We start from the raw sequence: 7,500 nt of genomic DNA on the forward strand, positions 1-7,500 counted from the left end.
ACACTGAGTACACCCCATCTCGTCCGATCTGGGAAGTTAAGCAGTGTCGGGCGTGGTTAGTACTTAGATGGGTGACCGCTTGGGAATACCACGTGCCGTAGGCCTTTGCTTTTTGAATTCATCTTTTTTGTACTATTTTTCTTTCTGACCTATTTATACTTATTACTCGTTTATTTACATTTCTTTAACGCTTAAAAGAAAAGAAAATTCTAGTTATTAGCAAACAAAAACCTTAGCCAATCAGATAACGTTATTTGCTGTTTGCTTATTTGCTGTTTAAACCAATTAGAGCGCTAAAAAAGTGGTTTGACCAGTTTGAGATATCGAAAAAATAATGGCACCATCTTGTAGAGTACAATTTTCTGAGTTAAAATTAATACAACTAGTCTTTTATACTAAAACTTTAAAGTCTTTTTGTCCAAAAACAAATAAAAGCGTGGCTACTTGAAAAATCAAACGAAAATAAATTTTGCACTTTTGTATTGTGAGTCATAATAAGTTATTTACTGTTACCAACAGATACTAGCAAAAGCTTTTTAAAGTTTTGTATTAACTTAATGTATTTGTACTTAGTTTAAATTAATAGAGTTTATTTGGTTTACTTTATTATGTGTATTGAATGTGCTAGTATCTAAAAATAAATACAACTAAAACAAAACAAACAAGGAGAGTACTTGAATAGAACCAACACAATTTACAGACCAGTTGTGTACTAAATTTAAAGAAAATTCTGAATAGTGAATATGCAATTATTATTATAAGTTCAAAGTTCACTTTAATTTAAATTAATGTATTTTGTAAATTGGTTTTATTTAATACGATAGTAGTGAATTACTTTATTTAATTTACTTTAGTATGTGTTGTATAACTTTATTTAAACCAGAAGCAAAACGGGATTATACTTTCAATAAACTACACAATTTACAGACCAGTTGTGTACTAAATAAAAAGCTATTGTGAATGGTGAATATGCAATTATTATTATAAGTTTATAAGTTCACAGTTTACAAAAGCTTTAGAATTTAGTTACTATTTTGTTCATATTTGCATATCTAATTTATGAAAAGTTAGTGTTATGTGTATTGGCTTTTTAATTTCTTTATTTGTAGAACTGTTAGTTTTATATTCTAAAGAAACATTTTTAAATAAATATGTTTAACAAGTAACTTAAAAATGGAAGAAATATATTGTATATATTGAACTATTTATATTTATTCTAGCTATTTGCTTAGTGTATTTATTAATGTGATTATTTTATTTTGTTGTTTGTCTTATAGTTTAATCGTATTGTGTTGAAATATATATATAACAAATACAGAGGTTTAAAGTAAGTTTAAATGAAAATAAAATAAGACATATAGTTGAAATATAAGTTTAAAAAAATAGTTTTTTTTTTTTTTTTTTTCTTTGTTTGTTTGATTGTTTGTTTATTATATAATCGCGACGTGTCATTTTATTACTTTTAAGCATACTAAATATAATAATAGGTATAGTTATAGGAAAATTCAATTAGTTTCTAATGTAATAAAAAAGTTTATTTCCACAAATAAATAAATACCTGAAAAATCAAATGAAAAATAAATTTCGCACTCCTGTATTGTGAGTCATAATAGGTTATTTACTGTTACCAACAGATACTAGCGAAGGCTTTTTAAAGTTCTATGTTAATTCAATGTATTTGTACTTAGTTTTATTAAAATGACAGTATTGATGGTTACGTTTATTAAGTATGTTTATTTAACGTTATGTAACTCAAGTAAAACCAGAAGCAAATAAGGAGACTACTTTCAATAAACTACACAATTTACATACCAATTGTATACTAAACTTAAAGCTATTCTATTTTATTCTTGATAGTTATTTTAAAGTTATTAAATTATACAAATGTATTTTGTAAAGTAGTTTTATAAAGTTACTATAGTTTATTTAACTTACTATAGTATGTGTTATATAATTTTAATTAAACCAGAAGCAAAAAGGGAGACTACTTTAAATAAACTACACCATTTATTGTTATATATAACTCTAATAAAACCAGAAGCAAAAAGGGAGACTACTTTAAATGAACTACACAAATTAAAAATATATTATTATTTATAAATCAATCGTGTTGTGTTTCAAAATACATTTTTCAAATAATGTTTTACAAGTATTTATCAGTTATTTAGTTTTCTTTTTATAGTTTAGCCGTATTGTTTTATTTATTTGTTATTATTTTTATTTAATTGTTTGCTTATTATATTTATCGCCATGTGCTTAAAAAATAAAACAACTATAAAGGTTAAAAAAGTAAGTTTAAATAAAAATAAAATGAAACATACAAAATAAGCTTATGATTTTTTATTATTATTATTATTATTATTATTATTTTTATTTTATTGTTTGTTTATTATATCTATCGCCATGTGCTTAAAAAATAAAACAACTATAAAGGTTAAAAAAGTAAGTTTAAATAAAAATAAAATGAAACATACAAAATAAGCTTATGATTTTTTATTATTATTATTATTATTATTATTATTTTTATTTCATTGTTTGTTTATTATATCTATCGCGATGTGCTTAAAAAATAAAACAACTATAAAGGTTTAAAAAGTAAGTTTAAATAAAGATAAAATGAAACATATAAAATAAGCTTATGTTTGATTTTTTTATTTTACTTTTATTAAATTGTTTGCTTATTATATTTATCGCGATGTGCTTAAAAGAATAGAACAAATACAAAGGTTTAAATTGTAAGTTTTAAATAAAATAAAATGAAACATACAAAATAAGCTTATGATTTTTTATTATTATTATTATTATTATTATTATTATTTTTATTTCATTGTTTGTTTATTATATCTATCGCGATGTGCTTAAAAAATAAAACAACTATAAAGGTTTAAAAAGTAAGTTTAAATAAAGATAAAATGTAACATATAAAATAAGCTTATGTTTGATTTTTTTATTTTATTTTCATTTAATTGTTTGTTTATTATATTTATCGCAATCTGCTTAAAAAAATAAAACGAGTATTAAGGTTTGAAAAGTAAGTTTAAATAAAAATAAAATAAAAATATAAAATAAGCTTATGTTTTTTTTTTTTTTTTTTTTATTATTATTATTTTTATTCAATTTTTTGTTTATTATATTTATCGCAATGTGCTTAAAACGATAAAACAAATATAAAGATTTAAAAAGTACGCTTAAATAAAAAATAATACAAATAAAGTTTATTTATAATAAATATATATATATTTAAAACATTAAAAAAAGTAGTTTATACATATTTTTTTTTATTTATTTCTTTTAAACATATTAAATAAAGTATAAAAAAGTATTAAAACATTTAAACGTAGCATAAATAAGCTTAAAACATTAAAATAATCGAAAAGAAACAAAGAAATTGAAAAAAATCGGAAAAAATCGGCAAAAAAAGTTCAACAGCAACATTTGAGCATCATACACGTATGCATTACTTTACACTAGTGAGAGAGACGTGTTTGTGCGTTCGGTCGACTTGACGAGAAAGCGGGCTTAAAGCATTACTGTTTAGCACCCGAGGCGCGGCTATTGCAGCGGCGGCGAACGTGCTATGTAAACGCATTGGAGCAGCGTATGAAAAACTACAAGCGTCCAGCGGCGGTAGGCTTATAGCTTTGCGAAGTCGTCGAGACGAGTAGCCGACGCAGGCAGGCACGGCTCGAGGCGGGTAACTGCAGCAGACAGATGGCGTGTTGCTGCTGACGAGTTAACCGGCAGAAGGCAAACGGTTGGTCGGGAGAAAGAACAGTCAGTTGTATAGCTGCATGCTGCAGTCGACGCGGGCTGGCGCTTTAAACAGCAAAAGGCCGGCGCCGACTTTCAGTAACGTTCGCAAGGCTTTTAAGCCGAGTGATAGAAAAGGTCTGTATTTATACAGTAAAAACGCTCAGTCGAGCAACGGGTTTAAACGCCCTCGGATAGTTATCTGGTTGATCCTGCCAGTAGTCATATGCTTGTCTCAAAGATTAAGCCATGCAAGTGTAAGTACGAGCTCACGTACAGTGAAACTGCGAATGGCTCATTAAATCAGTTATGGTTCATTTGATTGTACGCTTTTACATGGATAACTGTGGCAATTCTAGAGCTAATACATGCGTAAAGCGCCGAACTGACGTGAGGCGCGCATTTATCAGACCAAAACTAACCGGCTTTCGGGTCGTTACAATGGTGACTCTGGATAAGCTTGCGGATCGCACGGCCTAGTGCTGGCGACATCTCATTAAAGCAACTGCCCTATCAACTATCGTCGGTACGGTATCGGCCTACCGAGGTTGTAACGGGTGACGGAGAATCAGGGTTCGATTCCGGAGAGGGAGCCTGAGAAACGGCTACCACATCCAAGGAAGGCAGCAGGCGCGCAAATTACCCATTCCCGGCTCGGGGAGGTAGTGACGAAAAATAACAATGCAGACCTCGTACGAGGTCCTGCAATTGGAATGAGTACACTTTAAACTTTTTAACGAGTATCCATTGGAGGGCAAGTCTGGTGCCAGCAGCCGCGGTAATTCCAGCTCCAAAAGTGTATATTTAAGTTGTTGCGGTTGAAAAGCTCGTAGTTGGATATAGGGACGGCGAGGTTGGTCGGTCGAAAGGCTAGCACTGGCCTTGTTGTTCTTGTTGGTCGGTGCCTTCGCGGTGCTCTTAACTGAGTGTTGCGGTGGTCCGGCAAGTTTACCTTGAAAAAATTAGAGTGTTCAAAGCAGGCTTTACGCTTGTATAATGTTGCATGGAATAATGGAATAGGACCTCGGTTCTATTTTGTTGGTTTTCGGAGCACGAGGTAATGATTAATAGGAACGGACGGGGGCATCCGTACTGTGCCGTTAGAGGTGAAATTCTTGGATCGGCGCAAGACGAACGACTGCGAAAGCATTTGCCAAGAATGTTTTCTTTAATCAAGAGCGAAAGTCAGAGGTTCGAAGACGATCAGATACCGTCCTAGTTCTGACCTTAAACGATGCCGACTAGCGATCGGGCAGTGTCGAACTTAAGAACTGTCCGGCAGCTTCCGGGAAACCAAAGTCTTTGGGTTCCGGGGGAAGTATGGTTGCAAAGCTGAAACTTAAAGGAATTGACGGAAGGGCACCACCAGGAGTGGAGCCTGCGGCTTAATTTGACTCAACACGGGAAATCTCACCCGGCCCGGACACAGCGAGGATTGACAGATTGAGAGCTCTTTCTTGATTCTGTGGGTGGTGGTGCATGGCCGTTCTTAGTTGGTGGAGCGATTTGTCTGGTTAATTCCGATAACGAACGAGACTCTTACTTGCTAAATAGCTGCTCGACCCATTGGGTCGGAGACAACTTCTTAGAGGGACTAGTGGCGTTTAGCCACACGAGATTGAGCAATAACAGGTCTGTGATGCCCTTAGATGTTCGGGGCCGCACGCGCGCTACACTGACCGGATCATCGTGTGTTCCCTAGGCCGAAAGGTCCGGGTAATCCGTTGAACCCCGGTCGTGCTAGGGATAGGGACTTGCAATTGTTTCCCTTGAACGAGGAATTCCCAGTAAGCGCGAGTCATTAGCTTGCGTTGATTACGTCCCTGCCCTTTGTACACACCGCCCGTCGCTACTACCGATTGAATGGTTTAGTGAGGTCCTCCGATTGAGCCTGGTACGTGCGGCAACGCACTCGCCGGTGTTCGAAAAGACGATCGAACTTGATCATTTAGAGGAAGTAAAAGTCGTAACAAGGTTTCCGTAGGTGAACCTGCGGAAGGATCATTAACGAATCGAAATTTGATTTCAAGCGACGTCTCTTCTTCGAAGGGACCGAGCCCTGTAACTGTTATAGTTCGGTCGCGTTGCTTTCTGACAGCGGGAGTAATAATTCAGCACGCAAGTGCTGGCGCGGCCGCTTCTTTTTGAACACGATTTTTTGGTTGCATTGAGATTGATTAACACGAGAGATCTCTTAGCGGTGGATCACTCGGCTCGAGCGTCGATGAAGGACGGAGCTAGCTCCGAGAAGTAATGTGAATTGCAGGACACATTGAGCATCGATATTCTGAACGCGTATTGCGGCCTCGGGTAATCCTGGGGCCACGTCCGTCTCAGGGTCTTTAACACACCGATCCTTTCATTAGTTTGAAAGTGCCTGCGACTCGTTTCTTAATTAAGGAGCGTGTCGTCAAAGACAGCTGGTCTGGCGATTTCACAGCTGAAGCGTGAGCAGCCTGCTGGCCTCGGGTGAGGTAGCAACGACGGTAGGTGCTCGAGAATAAGTTAAGTGACTTCAAAAGGCCGACGTACAAAGCGCATGTACTTTTGTAGTACATCACTTTTGACCTGAGATCGGGCGGGACGACCCGCTGAACTTAAGCATATCACTAAGCGGAGGAAAAGAAACTAACAAGGATTCCCCTAGTAACGGCGAGTGAAGCGGGATAAGCCCAGCGCTAAATCCGAGCCTTTTTGGAGGGCGAGGAAATGTAGCGTATGGAATTCAGCATGCGGCGAACCAACGACTGCCCACGTTCTTCTGATCGAGGCCTTTTCCCAGAGCGGGTGTTAGGCCCTTGGCGGCGGTCGTAATTCGTCCTAGCGGTTTTCCCGGAGTCGGGTTGTTTGGAAATGCAGCCCTAAGCGGGTGGTAAACTCCATCTAAGGCTAAATACTGGCTCGAGACCGATAGCGAACAAGTACCGTGAGGGAAAGTTGAAAAGCACTTTGAAGAGAGAGTTAAAGAGTACGTGAAACCGCTTGGAGGCAAACGGAGGCGCCCATCGAGTCGCCGGACGTTTTCAGGCGCTGCGAGAGCTGTCCTACTGTTTGAGTGATCTTCGGAGACTCTTACGGTTGCGCTGGCGTCGCGGCGCTGCACTAGCGTTCGGCGAGGGCCGCGACCGGTTGCTGGGCTGACTTTGGTCGTTCGCAAGGTAGCTCTTCTTCGGAAGAGTGTTATAGGCGTTCGATTAGCTTCGGCTCGGCGACCGAGGAGAGATTCCGCGTCGGTCTTCGGACAGGCTGCGTGTTGATCGCTGGAATACGGCTTTGGAAACTGCTCGCAGTCTCTAGAGTTTGTACAAGGCCTTCTTCGCGTTAGCGCTCAGACGCCAGGGGTCTGCGGCTTAAGCTGGCCACGTCTCCGACCCGTCTTGAAACACGGACCAAGGAGTCTAACACGCGCGCGAGGTGTTGGGCAGTACGAAACCCGAAAGCACAGTGAAGGCAAACGAGGCGAGATCCTTTCATTAGGCGCATCGCCGGCCGATCCCATAGGCCGCGTCCTAGGGGTCGAGCAAGAGCGTGCTTGTTGGGACCCGAAAGATGGTGAACTATGCCTGAACAGGCTGAAGCCAGAGGAAACTCTGGTGGAGGGCCGTAGCGGTTCTGACGTGCAAATCGATCGTCGAATTTGGGCATAGGGGCGAAAGACTAATCGAACCATCTAGTAGCTGGTTCCTTCCGAAGTTTCCCTCAGGATAGCTGGCGCTTAGTCGCAGTTTTATCTGGTAAAGCGAATGATTA

General features: G+C 37.7%; 3 non-coding genes and 1 pseudogene across 3 annotated transcripts in view; all 4 read left to right on the forward strand.

The window, feature by feature from the left end:
- Positions 1-104, forward strand: LOC145848564 (5S ribosomal RNA; annotated as a pseudogene; the record flags this gene model as incomplete).
- Positions 105-3,949: 3,845 nt separating this feature from the next.
- Positions 3,950-5,757, forward strand: LOC145848558 (small subunit ribosomal RNA). Its single transcript, XR_014372034.1, has one exon. It is a non-coding gene; the product is annotated as a small subunit ribosomal RNA (ribosomal RNA).
- Positions 5,758-5,939: 182 nt separating this feature from the next.
- Positions 5,940-6,092, forward strand: LOC145848565 (5.8S ribosomal RNA). Its single transcript, XR_014372040.1, has one exon. It is a non-coding gene; the product is annotated as a 5.8S ribosomal RNA (ribosomal RNA).
- Positions 6,093-6,314: 222 nt separating this feature from the next.
- LOC145848560 (large subunit ribosomal RNA) overlaps positions 6,315-7,500 on the forward strand; it is a 3,631-nt gene continuing 2,445 nt past the window's right edge. Inside the window, exon 1 of the ribosomal RNA XR_014372036.1 lies at positions 6,315-7,500. This exon is cut by the window's right edge and continues 2,445 nt beyond it. This is a non-coding gene — a ribosomal RNA (large subunit ribosomal RNA).

The sequence above is a fragment of the Thalia democratica genome, unplaced genomic scaffold (genome assembly GCF_965202585.1).
Source record: "Thalia democratica unplaced genomic scaffold, ktThaDemo2.hap1.1 HAP1_SCAFFOLD_1522, whole genome shotgun sequence".
Taxonomy (NCBI): domain Eukaryota; kingdom Metazoa; phylum Chordata; class Thaliacea; order Salpida; family Salpidae; genus Thalia; species Thalia democratica.